The sequence below is a fragment of the Physeter macrocephalus genome, chromosome 21 (genome assembly GCF_002837175.3).
Source record: "Physeter macrocephalus isolate SW-GA chromosome 21, ASM283717v5, whole genome shotgun sequence".
In the NCBI taxonomy this organism is placed as follows: Eukaryota; Metazoa; Chordata; class Mammalia; order Artiodactyla; family Physeteridae; genus Physeter; species Physeter macrocephalus.
In genome coordinates, this window is record NC_041234.1 from 78,295,838 (window position 1) to 78,315,868 (window position 20,031).

Consider the following 20,031-nt stretch of genomic DNA (forward strand, 5'->3'; position numbering starts at 1 on the left):
GATATTTGAGTGTTCATTATATTCAAACATAAAAATTAGAAAATAAAACCTGGTGGTAGATGAAAAGCCTGTTCCTGGATCATTTACTTTATAAAAATAATCCCATGTCTTTCCACTCTTGTCAAAGAAAAATATTAGAAATAAGAACAGAAATTAATGGAACTGATAACAGATATGACAGAGTTCAACAACAACAACAAAAAGCTAGATGCAAGCACTTTAGAGAGTTAAAATAATAAGGAAACATCTGTCAACAAGGGTCAAGAAAATTAGAGAGAAGGCATGGAGAAGCCACTCGGAAATGAGAAAAGCTGTCACACTTTCAGTTTCAGCAACTATTCAAAAGATACAACAGTGTTATGGAAAAGATATGCTGATAAATTTAAAATTTAGAGAAAACAGATAAATCCCACAAAAAAAAGGATTTTCCATGCAAAAGAAACAGAAAATCTTAGTATTATTAAAAGTATTCTTGACAAAGAATACACAAGAAAGCAAAATTATTAGCCAATCTCATTTAGTTACACAAATGCAAAAAGTATACATAAATTAATAGCAAGCTAAATCCTGCCATGGCTAAGACAGAAAACACACTATGACAAAGTCGTGTTTAATCCCAAGCATGCCACATTGTTTTAACATGAGGAGATCTGTGAAGTTAATTTAGCCATTAGTGAAATAAAGGAAGGAGGATAGGAGGATTATAACAAAATATTCAGTAATAAAAGGCCTACAAAAATTGAAAGAACCAATCAGCAGTAAGGCTGACAATAACAGGAATTCTAAGCAATTCATAAATAGAAAGATGTTTCTTTAGACTGACAAAAAATATTTTAAAAATAGTAAACTACATCAAATATCATACTTAATAGCGAAACATTGGAAGCATTCCCTTTAAATTCAGAAGAGAGACAAAGATGACTTACATGACCACTTTGTTTTAACATCATACTACATCTCCTAGGCAGTACAGTGAGCCAGAATGTATATATGCATCTATACACATGTGTATTAATAAATGTGTACAAGTGAAAATAAAGCTGACAAGATAACAGATTTACCTTCATGTAGATGACTTACATGACCACTTTGTTTTAGCATCATACTACATCTCCTAGGCAGTACAGTGAGCCAGGATGTATATATGCATCTATACACATGTGAATTAATAAATGTGTACAAGTGAAAATAAAGCTGTCAAGATAACAGATTTACCTTCATGTAAATTCAAGAGAGGCTAAGGAAATTAAAATTAATGATAGAGATTAATAAGTGTGTTGAATATAAGACTAATATACACAAAATAATTGTAACAAATAGAAAGTACTGTTTTCATTCTGAAGGTACCATTTACAGAATCAAAAATTATAACGTTCTATAAAATCAACTATGAATTGGATTCCATTGGCAACTCTTCTGACATACATGAACACTCATATGGTTTCCTGTTCTTTAGTGACTAAACAGCTAAAAACATGAAACCAGTGTGTGTGTGTGTGTGTGTGTGTGTCTGTGTGTCTGTGTGTCTGTGTGTGTCTGTACATTAACCAGAAGCCCTTACAGCTCAGGTTCTAAAAGGGATCTCAGTTGTATCAAGCATATGCACCATCCGGAGACTTGCAGGCGTAACTGAATGACATGGGAGCCATGTACGGCTAAGTGACATGGTCAACTGTGTATGATGGGAGGGGGCTCTGGTTCTTATGGAAGAGTCATAGCAGAGTGCCTGGAATGCATACATGTCAGTTAGCACACAGGCAGCAGTGGTGTTTCAGCTAAAGGAGTCCCAAAGCACGAGTGGACTTCCCCTGGCTTCATAGCATCCAAGCCGCCTTTTCTGGCCTTCACAGAGTTTTTGTCTGCTATGTAATATATTTCATTAACAACGTCTTATTTTTATAAAATAGCTATTAGAACTAATAGCTGGCATAGGCAAGTGGGAACTTTGATTGAAAGAGTACTTGACACCAAAATTGGTTGCAGGCCAAGGGCCCTGAAGGAAGTGGGAATCTGAGAAAAGTTATTTGGCTTAGGTGCATCTGAAAACAGTAAGGATCCAACTGATATTAGAGGATGAAATATTGGTGTTCCATGGCACACTATGGTGAAGCAGTTGCAGGAGTTGTCGCCTGTGGTCACTTGAATGAAATGCCTTTGAAGTCAATGTGTTGGTGGACCAAACAGATGCTGTTAGGGATTCAGAGGGCGTTCCCTTCCCCACAGCACTGAGAAACACATTAGTGCGGAGGGCATCTTCATCTTCAAGGTGTTCTGAAGTGGCTGACTTGTGTAGGCCACAGATGAGAAGGGAGATCCCCTCATTTCAGTGGGGATGTTTGAGTCCTGGAGTTGCAGGCCCAGTAGGAGCACTTAACCTCCTACCTCAAGGTGATTGTTGTTAACCTAAATAAGCAGCAAGGCTGGAAGGGTAGTCACATTGGTTTGATCTACAGCAATCTTTGAAGTTGCCTAATTGAGCAACAGATCCCTTGGATCTTGAAATATCTGAACATACTCCAAAGTTGCATTTGATCAGTGTAAAAATAAATAAAATATAAATAACTATTTATTTATAATAAAATATAAGAACATAAAAATAAATAAATCAAGCTCTAGATCTGGTGTCCTGAGCTATCATGATGGCGAATGGTAGTCCCTTACTCAATTCCCACACTTGACCCAGAACACGATGAATGAGTGGACTACTAAGGAAGGACCCTACAATGAAGTATCACGTAACTACAGTAAATCTTCTCCCCAGGCTTATCAAAGGGACAGTCAGCCATTTACCGCTGTTACTGTGCATTTGCTTTATGGACACTTGTTCTAAGCCAGAGCTCAGAAAACTTTTCCTGGAAAGGGCCAGATAACAAATATTTGAAGCTTTGCAGGACTTTCAGTTTCTGATGGAGCAATTCAGATCTGCATTGTAGAGCAAAAGCTGCCACAGACACAGCATGGCTGTCTTCCAATAAAACTTTATATACGGACAGGGACATGTGAATTTCAAATAATTTTCACATGCCAGGAAATATGATTTTTCTTTGGATTTTTTTAACCATTCGACTATGAAAAAACATTCTTAGCTTGCAGGTCATACAGAAACAGGCTCATGGACACTAGTTTGGATTTTTTTAACCATTCGACTATGTAAAAACATTCTTAGCTTGCAGGTCATACAGAAACAGGCTCATGGACCATAGTTTTCCAATCCCCACTGTAAGCTAAAGGAATCACTAGGTCCCCAAAAAGAGCACTGAGTGGAAAGTCAGCAAAGTGAGGTGGCAGGCATTCCTAAGGTCTTCTGCCAAGCATAACCCCAAAGCTGATGTCTTTTAACATAGTGGTTTTCAACTTTGGTTGCACACTGCAATCACATGAAGAGGTTTAAAAATGTGATTGCTTGGGTCTGCCCCCAAATCTGTTTTAAGTGTTATGGGTGTAGGCGGGCGCTAGTGATTTTTTCAAACTTCCCAGTGACTCTAGTGTGTAAACCAGGTTGAGAACTGCCTGAACAATTTAAATGATGAGAGTGCAAGTATTTTACAATATTTAGTTTAAAAATCTTATAATTTTGGTTTTGGAATAATAATATTCCAATAATGAATACATAGAATACTCCAAACATAATAAGTACATAACTGTGCTGGAAAGTATGAAATAAGAATTCCCATGTAATAAATGGAGAATGCTCTCCTTCAAAGAAGGAAAGAAGGAAGGGAAGGAGTGAGGGAGGGAGTGAGCCAGGGAGGGAGGGAATGGGAAAACACAGTGGTAAGGCAGGGGCCACCAGTGGTTGGGTCAGGGAGGAAGGCTAAATCACGGATGAGCCCAGAGCCAAGTATGGGTTAAAGCCAAGCACTCAGGAGCCCAGGGCTGACTCCACAGTGAAGTCTTCTCTTCAGGAGACGGTCACAACCCAGGGTAAGCATGGAAGGGACAGAACAAACGCAACACATGGAGTGATTGGTACTGAGGGAATAGCAAAAATAGAAAAGGCTGGAAAAGACCTATAGATAGTATTTCCCTAGAGAGATAAAGGAGTGGTAAAGGTTGAAATTATATCCATTGTATAAGAACAGAACACTGACCAGGAAGATGGCTGATTGAACACAAGGGTGGACTTTCACTTCCTCCTGAAACTTCATTAAAACCACATTAAGGGTCAACAAATCAATACAATGGTGTATTATCCAGCAATAAAAAGGCAAGGACACGGGTGGATCTGAAGAAAAAAAAAATTATGCTAAATTAAAGAAGCCAGACACAAAGGAGTACAGGATGTATGATTCCATTTATACGAAATTCTAGAGCAGGAAAAGCTAATATATGGAAATGGAAAGCAGATTAATGTTTGCATGGGGCCAGAGGATGAAGAGGAGATTAACTGAGAACCTTTAGGGAATGTGGTATGTGGTCTATATCTTGATTAAACTGGCAGTTAGCCCTAACCCCTGATTTTTACATGTAAGGAACCAGTTATCAGGAAAAGTTGGGTGAGTCATGTAAAGTGTTGCAGCTTATAAATCAGCGAGGAGATACTCATATCTGCTTATCAATGCTAAATTGTCCTTGTTATGCTGCATAAGGAGCCAACAGCTATAGTGCTTCACCCTAAGCACCTGGGAAGACACTGACCCAGACACAAATATCCTTTTATACAAGCAAAGCCTAGATCTGAACGAATAACTATTATGCATTCCATCACCCATTTATAAACATAGTTGACACTCTCACGCATTCCTTTGCCTTGACTTCTTAATGTTTATAATTACACATAAAACATAAGCATTCATTCATATCTTCTTCTGAGGAACCATAAAAGCATTAACATTCATTAATATCTCCTTCTGAGGAACCATACTGTAATATACAGTTTTATACCCTGACTTTTTTTTTCACATTGTATCATGCGGTGTCAGGAATATTCTGTCTTTCTTTTTGTAACCTACCACTTAAACCCAAACTGTTTATTTTTTATTTTTTAACATCTTTATTGGAGTACAATTGCTTTACAATGGTGTGTTAGTTTCTGCTTTATAACAACGTGAAACAATTATACATACACATATGTTCCCATATCTCTTCCCTCTTGCGTCTCCCATGATACTGGCAGCCACATTCATGGTGCTTCTTGCTGATCCCAGGGGTCATAATCTGGATCTTGTTCTCCCCTAAAACTGTGATTGTGCCTTCTGACCCCTACGGAGGACCCCTGAGGGAATGGCACAGAGGTTGAATTTTGTTTCCCACTCCCCCTCCCAGGCATGGAGTGGCTGACTCGGTTGAGTCTCTGAAAAACATCTAAAAATGTATCGTACCTATAGTTCCCTGGGGCAAGGGAAAGAAGTTAAAGCAAGCAGCAGAGAGCCCCGAAAACCTGGGAAGGGTGAGGGTGATGAGGAAAATTCTTGGAGGAATAAGAGTTTTGAAGGGCATAGAAAAGATTCCAGAGTGCAATGCATATGCACAAGGTAGGACACAGGCTCAGCAAAGGTCTGACAGGAAGCCAGGCTTGCACATGTGGCTGACATTTGGGCTCCTCAAAAGCAGGAGGTGAAGGCTAAGTTAGAGTTGGAGGCAGCCTGGCTAAGCATTGGTGGAGTGCCCCAGATCAAAAGCCAATCTGTAAACTAGACAATATTGTTTTCCTTTCCTTTTTGGCTCCAGGCCCTTCAGGAAATCTCTGACAAGTCACTATCTGACCACTGAAAAAATAGAAGGGCAACTTCCATGACCACATATGACAAGGATTTCAATCTTTGCAAAAATACATATTCCAATGTGTGTATATACTACAATTTGTTTATACACTCATCCCTTGATGGACAGATGGGTTGTTTCAACCTTTTGAATATAATGAATAATGCTGCTGTGAGCATTCCCGTACAATAATTTGTTTTGGCACCTCTTTCAATTCTTTCACGTATACACCTAGGAGTTGAGTAGCTGGGTCATATGGTACTTCTGTGTTTAATTTTCTAAGGAACCAACAAACTGTTCTCCACAGCAGCTAAACCATTTGTATCCCCACCAACAATGTACAGAAGTTCCAATTTCTCCACATCCTCACCAAAGTTCATCTTGTTATCTTCCTTTAAAAAAAAGCTATAGCTAATGTAGTAGGTGTGAATTGGCATCCTATTTTGGCTTTGATTTGCATTTACCTAACGACTAATAGATTTTCCTCTGATCATTGCTTTTTCTCTGTCACACAATTTTTGGTATGCTGTGTTTCCATTTTCAATTGTGTATATGTATTTTTAAATTTCCCAACTTGATGCATGATATATGTAAACCCATCTAGCTGGGACATAAAGGAGTTTTGATGCATGCACATTAAATCCCATTGTTATCCCATTTTTGTGTAGAATGTTCATGTTTTGTAAATGGAAGAAAAGTGTATAAAATACACACTTGGGCTTCCCTGGTGGTGCAGTGGTTGAGAGTCCACCTGCCGATGCAGGGGATACGGGTTCATGCCCCGGTTCGGGAGGATCCAGCGTGCCGCAGAGCGGCTGGGCCCATGAGCCATGGCCGCTGGGCCTAAGTGTCTGGAGCCTGTGCTCCACAACGGGAGAGGCCACAGCAGTGAGAGGCCCACGTACCGCAAAAAAGCAAACAAACAAACAAACAAAAAAAACACTTGTTTAGGTTAGAAGGTGCCTCCTCCTCAGGGAGGAAGGCAGGAACTTTCAGGACTGGACCTACTGGCTCATGATTGGGGCAGGGAAGAGCAATGGAGGACACATAACATACAGCTTGCAACAGCACTCTTCATTATGAAACCAAACAGCAATCTTGAGTGGGGAATAGACACAGAACACCTGACCCATCAGGTGGCTATGTTACCTGGCCTACAACCTAACTTTGGCTTCTTGGTCAGCCAGGCCTCCAACCCCAGGCATGGGTGTGGCCTGAGGCTGGAGAGAAAAGATGATATGGATGAAGACAAAGATGACATCCAAGGACTCCTTTTAGGGGATTTCTTTGAAGGCCTCCTCTGGGATCTTGCCCTCGGTCTAGAGAGAAGGAGTCGGAATGTCAGAAGAGCCTGCTCCCCGAGTTACATTCGCAGGCCACCAGTCTCCAAGTTCTTGGCCTCCCTGAAGGCCAAGAAACGTTTATCTTTTACCCACTTCATTCCCAGACCTCACCTTGAGCATACTGAAGACCTGACCTGCTCTGGTGTAGTTCCATTTATTGTCCTGAAGGCACCTGCAGTGGGAGAACAACAGGTGATCTCCATTAGTACCACACTACAGTCACGCTGACCATGCAATGCCACCACTAAATCTATGCCACTTTCTTGGTGGGACACATGTACCAGTATGAACACTATGTGTAATGACGAAGAAAGACCCAGTGAAAAACAAACCATCTATCGCTAGCATTCATGCCCACTAGAATTCGAAAGAGAAAAGTACAGCTCTGCAAAAGAACAAGGGAATTCAATATATACTGATCAAGAAAGATGTTCAGGAAAATAACAAATGAAAAATTCTAAAGTTCAAGTCTCCCACCATATTTTATTGAGATATAATGCAAACACCATCTTAAAGTATACAAATCAGTGCTTTTTAGCACATTCATACGATTGTGCAACCACAACTATCTAATTCCAAACTAATTTTACCACCTCAAAAAGAAGCTGCTTAACCATTAGTGATCACTCCCTATTCCTCCCCTTCCCCCAGACCCTGGCAACCAATAATCTGCTATTGGTCTCTGTGGATTTGCTGATTCTGGACATTTCATACAATATTTGACTTTTTGTGACTCGCTTCTTTCACTTAGCATCATGTTTTCAAGGTTCATTGATGTCATGATGTGTATCAGAGCAGTATTCTTTTTTTATGACTGAATAATATTCTACTATATGGATGTACCAAGATTTATTCATCCATTCATCAGCTACAGGACATTTCGGTTATTTCCACTTTTTGGCTATTATCAATAATGCTGCTATGAATGTTCCTAAACAGGTTTTAGAGTGAACATATGTTTTCATTTCTCCCTGTAGAATACTTAGGAGTGGGATTACTGGGTCATATGGTAACTCCGTGTTTAACATTTTGGGGAAGTGCCAAACTGTTTTCCCAAACCACTGCTCCCTTTTATATTCCCATCAGTAACACATGAGAATTCCAATGTCTCCACATCCTCACCAACACTTGTTATCATTCGTTTCATTGATTAAAGCCATCTTAGTGGGTGTGACCTGGTAACTCACTGTGGTTTCAATTTGCATTTCCTTGATGACTAACCATGTTGAGAAGTTTCTCATTTCCTTTTGGCCATTTTATGTCTTCTTTGGAGAAATGTCCATTCAGAGCCTTTCCCCATTTAACAAAAATTGGGGTGTTTGCCTTTTTATTGTTGAGTTGCAACGGTTCTTCACATTTTCTTGCCAGATATGTGATATGCAAATATGTTCTCCCATTCTGTTGGTGGGCTTTTCACCTTTTTGATACTGTGCTTTGATGCTCCAAAGGTTTTAATTTTGATGAAGTCAACAATGTATCTACTTTTTTTCTTTGGTTGCTTTGCTTTTGGTGTCATATGTAAGAAATGATTGCCTAATTCGTGAAGACTTACACCTATGTTTCCTTCCCAGATTTTTATAGTCTTAACTCTTACTTTTAAATCTTTGATCCATTTTCAGGCTCTGTTTGTACATGGTGTGTGAGTCAGGGGTCAAAATTCTTTGGTTTGCACGCGGATACCCACTTGGCCCAGCACCATTTGTTGAAAACACTATTATTTTCCCATCAGATTTTTTCAGCACTCTGTCAGGTTGATAATTAGTTCACCATAATCGTGAGGGTTTATCTGTGCACTCTCAGTTCTAGTCCCTTGATTCATACACTGTCCACAGGCCAGTACCATGTAGTCTTTATTACTGTGGCTTTGTAGCAAGTTTTGAAATTGGGAAGTGTGAGTCTTCTAACTTTTTTCTTCTCTCTCGAGATTGTTTTGGTGCACTTCCATATGAAGTTTAGGATAACCTTGTCAATTGTTGCAAAGAAGGATTCTGATAGGGACTGCATTGAACCTAGTTTGCTCTGGGTAGCACTGCCATCTTAATAATATTGCCTTCCAACCCATGAAAATGGAGTGTCTTTCCATTTATTTAGGTCTTCTTTATTTTTTTCAACAGCGTTTTACAGACTCCAGAGTATGAGATTTGCACTTCTTTTGTTACATTTGTTTCAAAGCATTGTACTATTTTGATGCTATGGTAACTGAGCTTGCTTTCTTAATTTCATTTTTGGGTTGTTCATTGCAAGTATACGGAGATACAAATAAGTTTTGTATATCAGTTTTGTATCCTGCAACTTTGGTGAACTTGGTTATCAGTTCTAGTGGGGTGTTTTGTTTGTTGGTTGGTTGGTGTGTGTGCAGATTGTCCTGTATTTTCCGTATACAAGATAAGGTCACTGAGCATTATACTCTCTTGAAATCCCTTTACACATATAATAGAATGATTCCTTTTTCATGGGCTCACTTTTATTTTTTGGGAGCAAAATATTCAAAAATGTATTTTTCCAAATTGCTATCGAGTTTCCATGTTTCACTCCCCCGCCATTTCAACCCAACCTCATTCCCATGCACACCCAGCACTCATTTCTGAGACCGCTCGAGTTTCATCCCAGACAGGGTGGAGAAAGCCTGCACCATTTCCTGCTGCTCCTGGGAGAGGGAGGAGGGTGTAGTCATTGGGATGGAGAACCCACTCTGAGTCTCACTAGGGCTGGCATCCCTCACAAACAGTTCGTCATTCACAATGCATAGACTGGAGGAAAAATGGGCCCACAGACAACTGGACTGATGGACCACCGCACACCCCAAACAAAGATCCTGCTCGCACTGCCACTCAGCAACTCGATTCCTTCCATACCCCTGCTGTGTCTGTCTCCCAGGTTCCTTGACTGGTACCTCTGCCCCTCCCCACAGGGCCCACCTTTGGAGAGACTATCTACCACCTTCACTCGATTTATAGGTTTATCCCCAACCCACGGACAATTTCGCATTTACCCTTTACCACAGCCCAAGGAGTGGACGGTCTCGGAAGAAGACAATGAGTCACAGAGAGGTCATGTGACTTTACCAAGGTCACACAGTGAATGAGTGTTTGGTCAAGGAGAGAACACATGGGCCGATTTCAGAGCCCATGCTCTTCTTTTTTTTTTTTTTTTGCGATACGCGGGCCTCTCACCACCGCGGCGGCCTCACCCGTTGTGGAGCACAGGCTCCGGATGCACAGGCTCAGCGCGGCCATGGCTCATGGGCCCAGGTGCTCCGCGGCACGGGGGATCCTCCCGGACTGGGGCACGAACCCCTGTCCCCTGAAACGGCAGGAGGACTCCCAACCACTGTGCCACCATGGAAGCCCTTCCATGCTCTTCTTAACCACTAGGCTAGACTGCTCCTGGGATCTCCATGCTGGCTTTCCACAATCCTGAGTAAACCTAAGGTCTGCGCCACCACATTCCCACACCCCTGAGCTGAGGCTGGGATGGGAGTTCCCGCCCAAAACAGGGCTCTCACCTGCCATAGCTGGCAGGGGTAGCGATGAAGGTCCAGGTGAAGGCATGCACACTGCCTTGAGAACTCCCTTCCACTTCAACAGCAAACAAACAACAGTAACCCTTAGAGCCACACGTGCTCTGCACGCTCACATGGTGGTGAACAGTCAGGGTGTGACTGGACCCTCATGCTGAGAGGGAAGTTGTTCACGGTTCCAGGGTGTCGGGAATGGGGAGGGCAACTATAGGAGCAGTCTGCGCCCAGTGACAGGGCCCCTGACAACCACTACACAAGATCACGGGATGCATTTTTCACAGCCGCACAAGAGGTGGATACTAGTACCCCATTTTGAAAATGAAGAAACTAAGAGGTTAAGTAACGGCCCAAGTTCTCTGAGTAAGATTCTGGGATGAGAGACACCAAACTCCACAGCCTATGTCCCCAATGCCCAGGGTGTGCAGGGCAGACAGGCATGGACACAGCTCATACCTGGGGTGTTTGTGAGAAGACTGAGGGCTGGAAAACACAGTTGGGAATGGGAAGAGAGGGGAAGGGAGGGGAGGGAAACAAAGGGATGGGAATGGAAGGGGAACGGAGGGCAGGGGTCAGGGAACCTGGGAGGTTCTGGGAGTGAGCCTGGCCAGGGAGAGGGAGCAGTGGGACATTTGGAGAGGGGGTCTACACACACTCACCTTCCTTGAGCACCCCGTTGACCGAGAAGCATAGCATCACCTCTTGAAAGGGAAGAGCCCAGGCGCCCAGTCACCACCTCCACCTCCTAGCCACCTGCGGCTTCCTGGGCCCGCCCGAGGGAGGAAGCAGGTGCTCACCGTCTGGAACCACATGTCCATCATGAAGGAGCTGAAGTCATGCTGAGTCTTTGACAACACACAGAGGGTGTGCACAATAACTCGTTTTGTGTGCTTCAGCAGCTGGAACCGCAGGTCTGTGAGGGGAGGGGAAGCGAGCAAAGGTCAGGGGCTGCCACGCCCTGGGCCCTATGATTGACCCCTTCGTCACCCTTTCCCACCCAGTCTTCCCATCACACACTCACGGGGGTCCTTGAGCTTCTTTATATTCCTGCTGTCATTGAAGTACTTGCACAAGCTGCTTCTAGGAGACAAAGAGGAAGAGTGGGTGGTGGGTGTATGCAGGAGCTGGCCTGTGTCTGCTGGGGAGCCACACGACCCGGGAGCAGAGTCTGGGCTGTGATACTCACATGGCTGTGTTTTCGGAGTGGAAAGGAATGGTCAGGGAGAAGCAAACCTCCTCATGATAATCACCAAGGAGATGCTGTCATTCTCCACAGTCATGGATCAAGTAATACCTGAGGAGGAGTAATGAGGACAGTCATTGTCTATGGTCTGGACCTCAAATGAGACTTCAGAATGCCCATGAGCAGGCCTGTGCTTAGGTGGCTTCAACTGTCCTAGCCCTCCTCCCCTTGCTCAGATTCCCAGTGGTATTTATTGCTGCAGGCATTGCAGGACTAGACTATTCAGTGTCTCAGATCCTTTATAGCTTTCTTGGAATCAAAACTCATTTGAGATTTAGAGGCTGATAAAGCCTCTCCTGCAACTCACCAAATGTTGTTTGATCCTGTTCCTCACCTTTCAGGGCTTTATTACGAAGGGAGTGTCAATGTCAATAATTGGTGAGAGTAACTCCTGGCCATCCTGGACAAGGGAAGAGGAAATCAGGAGTGGTGACCAGGGGAGTGGCCTTGGCTGACCGGTGAAAAATATGGGTCCAGGAGGGTTTGTTTCAGAGGTCACGTGTGCAAGGGCCCTTTAAATTCCATGGGAAATCTTACAGTGGATGTCTTCATCATGAGGTCTTGAAGTCTCTAATGTTATATGCAACTTTTGTGTGTGTGTGTTTGTGTGTGTGTGTGTGTGTTTTTATGGGTATTATTCCAGAAAGTATATCCATGTCATTTTCAGGAGTCCATGTGCCCCAAAATGGTTAAGTGTCTGATGCCAACATGTAATCTAGGCAAGAACCAAAGGGCTTGAGGGCAGGTGCAGAGGTCACCGACATTAGTAATAGACAATGATTTTCGTAGGCACTTACCAAGCATAATAACTTCGGGAAATATTCTCTGATGGCCCTGTCCAAAACCAAAAATAGAGAAGAGGTGGTTGATAGTTCAATGTTACAATGCTTCCTTTGAGTTAAAATGCTAATACCAAAAACAGAGATCAGTGTGTTCTGGCCCATCCAGCAGCCCCCTTTGCCCAACTCTGCTTCTTATTTTAAGCGTTTTTGGTCCACTTCCTTGTTGAGCACTGATCATCTGTCATCTTACTGTGTGAAATGCACTCTCTCCTCATTTCTCTCAATACCTTCACTCTAATATTCCTTCCCTCCCTCACTTCCTCTCCTTCCCCTGGGTAGCTCCCACCCAGACTACACAGACTTCCTTCTCCAGTGCTACACGGACCAGCATTTCAAACACATGCTGCAGGGCTTCCTTCCCCTCCCTTTCTTCCTCCAGGACTCCACTGAAGGCTGTGGAGAAAAGAGGGAATGGGGTGGGAGCCCGGGGCTCTGCTACCTCACTGGGGGTCCAGCACTCTGCCAAGGTCTGGACACCCCAGAGGGATAGCCCAGGATGCTGGGGCAGGGGGGTGAGGGAGGTGGGGCTCAGGAGGCAGGGAGGGAGATGGAGGGGAATGAAGACAGAAAGGGAGTGAAGGTAGGAGGGAATAGATGTGAGAGACATAGGGGCACAGAGACAAGGGAGAGAGAGAAAACAAAGGGAAGGGAAAGAAGCTCTCCCATGGTTGGGGTCAGGGAAGGAGAGAAGAAAAGGGAAATGGCACACATCTTGTGGCTCTTCACCTGACCAAGAATCGCGCAGACACACCATGTAGGAACAGAAAATATTCACATGTTGGGCTGGGGTCCCACTGGATGTTGGTTGAAACTTTGTCACCTGTGTAAGCTCAGCGAGACTTGGGCATGGGAAAGAGAGCAGCCATGGGGGAACATCTTCCCCAGAAGGAGGAAAGGGTCAGGTCCCAGCTCAGTATGGGGCTGAGGATCTGTCGCTCACACTTATGATCACCGTCTTCTCTCCCGATGACCCCTGCAACTGTCTGAGTTGGTTCTTTATGTAAGGAATCATACCTGTCTCAGGCTGCCCAGGGCTTCTGTGAAGGACCAGGCGGGATGATGTGATGTGTGCAGGGAGTGATGAGAAGTGCCCCTGAGAGGCCTGTCCTTCTGTCTCCTCTACCACCTCTGCCCTCTGCCTTCCACTCCTGCCTCAGGAAGCCCTCTGGTCACTGGTGGGGGCCCACGTCTAGCCCCTTGACTCAAGGAGCCCTGCATTTTCCCAAGGAGGGTCCAGCTCTTGGCATTGGGCCAGCAGAATGGATGTCATGACAGCAGCCACCCACGGCCTCAGCCTTCAGCATGGTGCAGGAAAGCCCCCATGTCAACCTGGGAGAGGAGGGGCGACCCTTTTGGAGGAAGGGGAAGAGGGCTCCTCTCAGAACGGAGGAGGGAAACCCCATCTCAGCACGAAGAAGGAAGGCTTGTCTCAGCATGAGGCCCTCGGCTGGAGGACCCTTCTCAGTCCAGGGCACCAGCATCTGGATCAAGGCTGGTCGCTCCTGGTCCTGGTGAGGAGGAGAAGCCCTGCTTCCTGGGGCACACTCTTGGGAGGCCTTGGTGGAATATAGCTGGGCGCAGAGAGCTGGAAACAGACCCCAGAGCCCCTGCAGAGGTGAGCCCCTCGGGGGAAGGAAACTCCTCACCGTTGATAGGCACAGAGAGAGCAGAAGTTGGGGCCTGTGATCGTCCCAGAAGACCAGGGCTGCCACCTTTTGCAAAGCGACACTGTCACAGTTAGTCTAGGCTCGCATGGGTGAAGGTCACCAAGAAGGGTGACAGGGTGTTCACACTGACCTTACATAGGTGGACTGGTCTGGGAAGGTGCCACACAGTGCGTTCCCTTGCAGCCACAGCTCTTCAAGCTTCAGCCCTTGCATCTTTCTCAACTCCCACACAGACTTCAACTGAGAAATATGGGGCAGAAGTGGGAAAAGGAATACCAGGGTAAGAGGGACATCCAGATCGCTTCACCCCCAGGCCCCTCCCTCCCCCACAGGTACCTTCACCTGCCTCCTGTCATCACTCTGATGGCCACTAACACGCCCCCCCTACTCTCACCCCAACTTTGATCTGGCTCCCTCTTCTCACCTCATTTTTGAAAAGGTTCAGGATCTTGACCGTGGGAGCCACCTGTATAATGTCAGACAGGCCATCCAGCTGGTACAGTTTGTTGCTGCTCAAGTTCAAGGTCAACAGCTTTGGGGCAAGAAGAGGTAGAGTGAAGGTTACTATCTAGGACCTTGGGCCCAAATCTGCCCTCCACCCCATCTCTTCCATCCCCTACCCTAATACCAGCACTGGGCCTACTGCCTCACCTCAGGGAAATTCTTTTCGATAATCTGCAGGGTGGCAGCCATGCAGCTTCTTCAATTCAGAATTATATCAATATCATGGCCCACCAAGTCTTCAGGAAGGAGAGGGGAGGGAATCAGATGGCTGAGTGGGGTCTGGGGCCAGCACCATCCCCTTCCCACATTACCATCCCTACATCTCCCTGCAGGAAGACCCCTCTGCCCTCACCCACCCTAGAATTACTGCTGTCAGCTGTAACTGGGTCAACGCGGAGCCTCTGGAGATCAAGAGCTTGCTGGGAGACATCACATCGTTTGCTCAAGGTCAGCTGCGGAGAGAGAGAGAGATGGAGAGAGCCGCTCTGAGGCTGTGGTGGTGACAGAGAAATCGGGGGCGAAGGGGATGGGGAGCTTGAGGAAGGAGAGGGGGGTCTGAGCGTTGGCACACAACATGCCTTGAGTCTGCATTACCTTTAGCTGCTCCATTTCTTCTGGCTTCAACTTGTAGCACACAGAGTAGGGAACAGCGGAGGGGCTAACAAAGACAGGTATCTGCAGGAAGAAGAGGTGGGGTAAGCACCAGGAACTCTAGTTCCAAAGAAGACAACCAGCCCCTGGCCTGTACTCCTTCCTCAGCATGAAGTACACGTAATGCTCTCGACACACACTTTCGGCTCTCCTCGTCACAAATCTTGTAGCTGACATCCATCAGTGCACAGGCAGTGCTAGCTTCCTGGACAAAGATCCGAGCCCCATTTTTCACAAGGTGTAACTACAGGGATTGAATGCAACAGCAATAGTATCAGAAGCCAACAGACCCTGCTGAACCAGGTGTTTCTCTCCCCCTTCCCTGTGCCCACGCGTCTGGCTTCGGCATCCTCTCTTATGTCCACTGGAGTGAAGGGGACACTTCAATGGCTCTGGATTGAGTTCATTAGCCATGTCTTGTCATACTTTATCCCATAAGGAATCTAAGGGTGAAAAGAAGGGATGGGAGAGAGGACAGACCAGAGGGAATTTAGATTGGAGGTCAAAATTTTTCCTGTTCTTTTCCGGCCATCTACTGAGCTTGAAAGGGCTTCTAAAGAAGGGTCCACTGGCGTGATTTCTTATGGGTGTGCATAATATGGATTTCCTAAATACTCTTTCTCTCCAGCCAAAATCTCTTCCAAATAATCAAGGTGTCAGAGATGATCTTCCTTTTATAAATTTCCAGGAGAACATTCCCAGTACAGACAGACACTGCTTGCCCCACAGACAACGTCTCCAAAGGCTTGACCCTCCATCTCCCACACTCAGCTTGCCAAACTGAGACCTCCAATGTGGAGTTGCTCCATATCCTTGGCAGTAGTTTCCGTCTTTGCCTTGAGACAGGCTCCTCCGTTCTCCTTACAGTCAGCCTGTTCCTTTTACACTGCTTCTCGGAATCTGCCCTTAAGTGAACAAGATTGTTAACTCCTGATAATAAAAAGGACAGATTACAAACTGTCCCCAGTGAAATAAACCAGCATCTCTACATGAGACCATCACAACTCCCCCTGGCTTTTCTCTCCTGCACATTCCATACATTTTTCAGGATACTCACTGTGACCCTGAACCAGCTCCCAGTGGTTCCATCTTGTGTGTCCTCCCACATTTCTCTCTCAAGAGGTTTTCTCTTTCTCCACACAGTCATATGCATGTGGCCTTCACTGTCCCTTCTCACTCCCCTCTTGTTGCCTGGGATGATACAGGGAGAACTTCAGGGGGGATGTGGAGAGAAGGAGGGAGAGGGGCCATAAGTGCTACAAAAGTCTTCTGTACACCCTCGTCTCTTTGACACCAGCACTACAATTAGGATTGCTCAACCATTATTTCACTTCTAGCTTGCTTCAGTTTTGCAGTGAGAGAAGAAAAACAAGTCCACGGAGACTGAGAGAGGTGCATCGTCCCAAGGACTGCTGTGTAAAAACCCTGCGGCCTGGTCACTTACTCTCTTACTTTGGGGTCCTCCTAGACATCCCACTTCACCACGTTTCCATCATCCTCCTGGGGTTGTGAGGGCTGAGGCTCACACCCGTCGTGTTCATAATGAGGGCTCCTCTCGCCAGAATTACCTGGGAAAGAACTCCAACCTTTCTTTCTTCTTGAGGTGGTCTACCACCATCACTGTATTTTTAAAAGAGGAACAAAAATACAAGTTTGAAAACACATCTCTGGTCCACTTACCACGTACCATGTCTTAGGCTAACAGAATGGTAGGGCAGGCAAAGTGCCAACCTGGCTTAAGGGACCCATCTCACAAACCTCAGAAAGAACACTCTTCTGCCTGTCCAGAGAGGACAGCCTTATCCGACAGATGGCACTATCAGGGGAAGAATCGAGGAGGAGCAGGATGAGGAAGAGGAGGAAAAGGAGGAGAAAGAGTGAGGAGAAAGAGGAGGGAGAAGAGGACAACTGCATTGAAATATTTAAAACAGTAGAGTAGGACTGATAAAGACCCGAGGTGTATGCGTCCATGGGTTAGACTGGACACCAGTCATGTATATACCAGGAGGGCACCCGAATCTCGCCTTCTCTCAGGACTTTCCAACAACCACACCAATACCTCCCCCCTACCCTAATACCAGCACTGGGCCTACAGCCTCACCTCAGGGAAATTCTTTTCCATGATCTGCAGGGTGGCAGCCATGCAGCTTCTTCAATGCAGAATTATATCATTATCATGGGCCACCAAGTCTGCAGGAAGGAGCGGGGAGGGAATCAAATGGCTGAGTGAGGTCTGGGGCCAGCACCATCCCCTTCCCATGTTACCATCCCTACGTCTCCGTCCAGAAAGACCCCTCTGCCCTTGCCCGCCCTAGAATTACTGCTGTCAGCCGTACCTGGGTCAAGGCGGAGCCTCTGGAGGTCAAGAGCCTGCTGGGAGATATCAAATCGTTTGCGCAAGGTCAGCTGCGGAGAGAGAGGTGGAGAGAGCTGCTCTGAGGCTGTGGTGGTGGAAGGGAAATCGGGGGCGAGGGGGATGGGGGGCTTGAGGAAGGAGAGGTGGGTTTGAGTGTTGGCACACAACATGCCTTGAGTCTGCATTACCTTTAGCTGCTCCATTTCTTCTGGCTTCAACTTGTAGCACACAGAGTAGGTAACAGTGGAGGGGCTGACAAAGACAGGTATCTGCAGGAAGAAGAGGTGGCGTAAGCACCAGGAACTCTAGTTCCAAAGAAGACAACCAGCCCCTGGCCTGCACTCCTTCCTCAGGATGAGGTACATGTAACGCCCTGGACACACACCTTTCGGCTCTCCTCGTCACAAATCTTCTAGCTGACATCCATCAGTGCACAGGCAGTGCTAGCTTCCTGGACAAAGAACCAAGCCCCATTTTTCACAAAGTGGAACTACAGGGATTGAATGCAACAGCAATAGTATCAGAAGCCAACAGAACCTGCTGAACCAGGTGTCTCTCTCCGCATTCTCTCTGCCCACGCGTCTGGCTCCGGCATCCTTTCTTATGTCCACTGGAGTGAAGGGGACACTGCAATGGCTCTGGATTGAGTTCATTAGCCCTGTCTTTTCATACTTTATCCCATAAGGAATCTAAGGGTGAAGATAAGGGATGGGAGAGAGGACAGACAACAGGGAATTTAGACCTGAGGACGAACCTTTTCCTCTTCTTTTCCGGCCTTCTATTGAGCTTGAAAGGGCTTCTAAAGAAGGGTCAACTGGCATGATTTCTTATGGGTGTGCATAATATGGATTTCCTAAATACTCTTTCTCTCCAGTCAAAATCTCTTCCAAATAATCAAGGTGTCAGAGATGATCTTCCTTTTATAAATTTCCAGGAGATCCTTCCCAGTACAGATAGACACTGCTTGCCCCTCAGACAAGGTCTCAAGAGGCTCGACCCTCCATCTCCCACCCTCAGCTTGCCAAACTGAGACCTCCAATGTGGAGTTGCTCCATATCCTTGGAAGTAGTTTCCATCTTTGCCTTGAGACAGGCTCCTCCGTTCTCCTGACAGTCAGCCTGTTCCCTTTACACTGCTTCTCGGAATCTGCCCTTAGATGAAGAAGACTGTTAACTCCTGGTAATAAAAAGGACAGATTACAAACTGTCCCCAGTGAAATAAACCAGCATCTCTACATGAGACCAACATGACTCCCCCTGGCTTTTCTCTCCTGCACATTCCATACATTTTTCAGGATACTCACTGTGACCCTGAACCAGCTCCCAGTGGTTCCATCTTGTGTGTCCTCCCACATTTCTCTCTCAAGAGGTTTTCTCTTTCTCCACACAGTCATATGCATGTGGCCTTCACTGTCCCTTCTCACTCCCCTCTTGTTGCCTGGGATGATACAGGGAGAACTTCAGGGGGGATGTGGAGAGAAGGAGGGAGAGGGGCCATAAGTGCTACAAAAGTCTTCTTCACAAACCTCAGAAAGAACACTCTTCTGCCTGTCCAGAGAGGACAGCCTTATCCGACAGATGGCACTATCAGGGGAAGAATCGAGGAGGAGCAGGATGAGGAAGAGGAGGAAAAGGAGGAGAAAGAGTGAGGAGAAAGAGGAGGGAGAAGAGGACAACTGCATTGAAATATTTAAAACAGTAGAGTAGGACTGATAAAGACCCGAGGTGTATGCGTCCATGGGTTAGACTGAACACCAGTCATGTATATACCAGGAAGGCACCCGAATCTTGCCTTCTCTCAGGACTTTCCAACAACCACACCAATACCTCTCTCGTGCCTCCCAAATCCAATCAGCCACCAAACCGATTCCACTAACAATCAGCAAACTAGCTGTACTTCCTTTGCCAGTGCACTAGGAGCTTTAATGTCAGGTGGCACTGATGTAACAGCCTCCTGAACAGTCTCCCTCCCTCCAGCCTTGCCCTGAACAATACTCTGTTTGAAAGAGCCAGAGTGAGCTCTCTTTTGGGCCAGCCTGAAATGCCTTTCAGCTCAGCAGGCATCTCTTCCTCACTTCAGCTCTTCTATAACAAATGTGTGAATGATAACCTGGAATGATGTGTCAACCACCATTTCCAAGTGTTTAGGGATTCTTCTTTTTGCTTTCTATTACTGGTTTCTAATTTGATTCCATCGTGGCCAGGG

The 20,031-nt window shown here is 45.7% G+C and overlaps 1 pseudogene; it reads right to left on the minus strand.

Annotated features, from left to right (window-relative positions):
• Positions 1-7,200: 7,200 nt before the first annotated feature.
• On the minus strand, positions 7,201-19,219 carry LOC102993711 (nuclear RNA export factor 2-like; annotated as a pseudogene).
• Between the last annotated feature and the right edge of the window lie 812 nt (positions 19,220-20,031).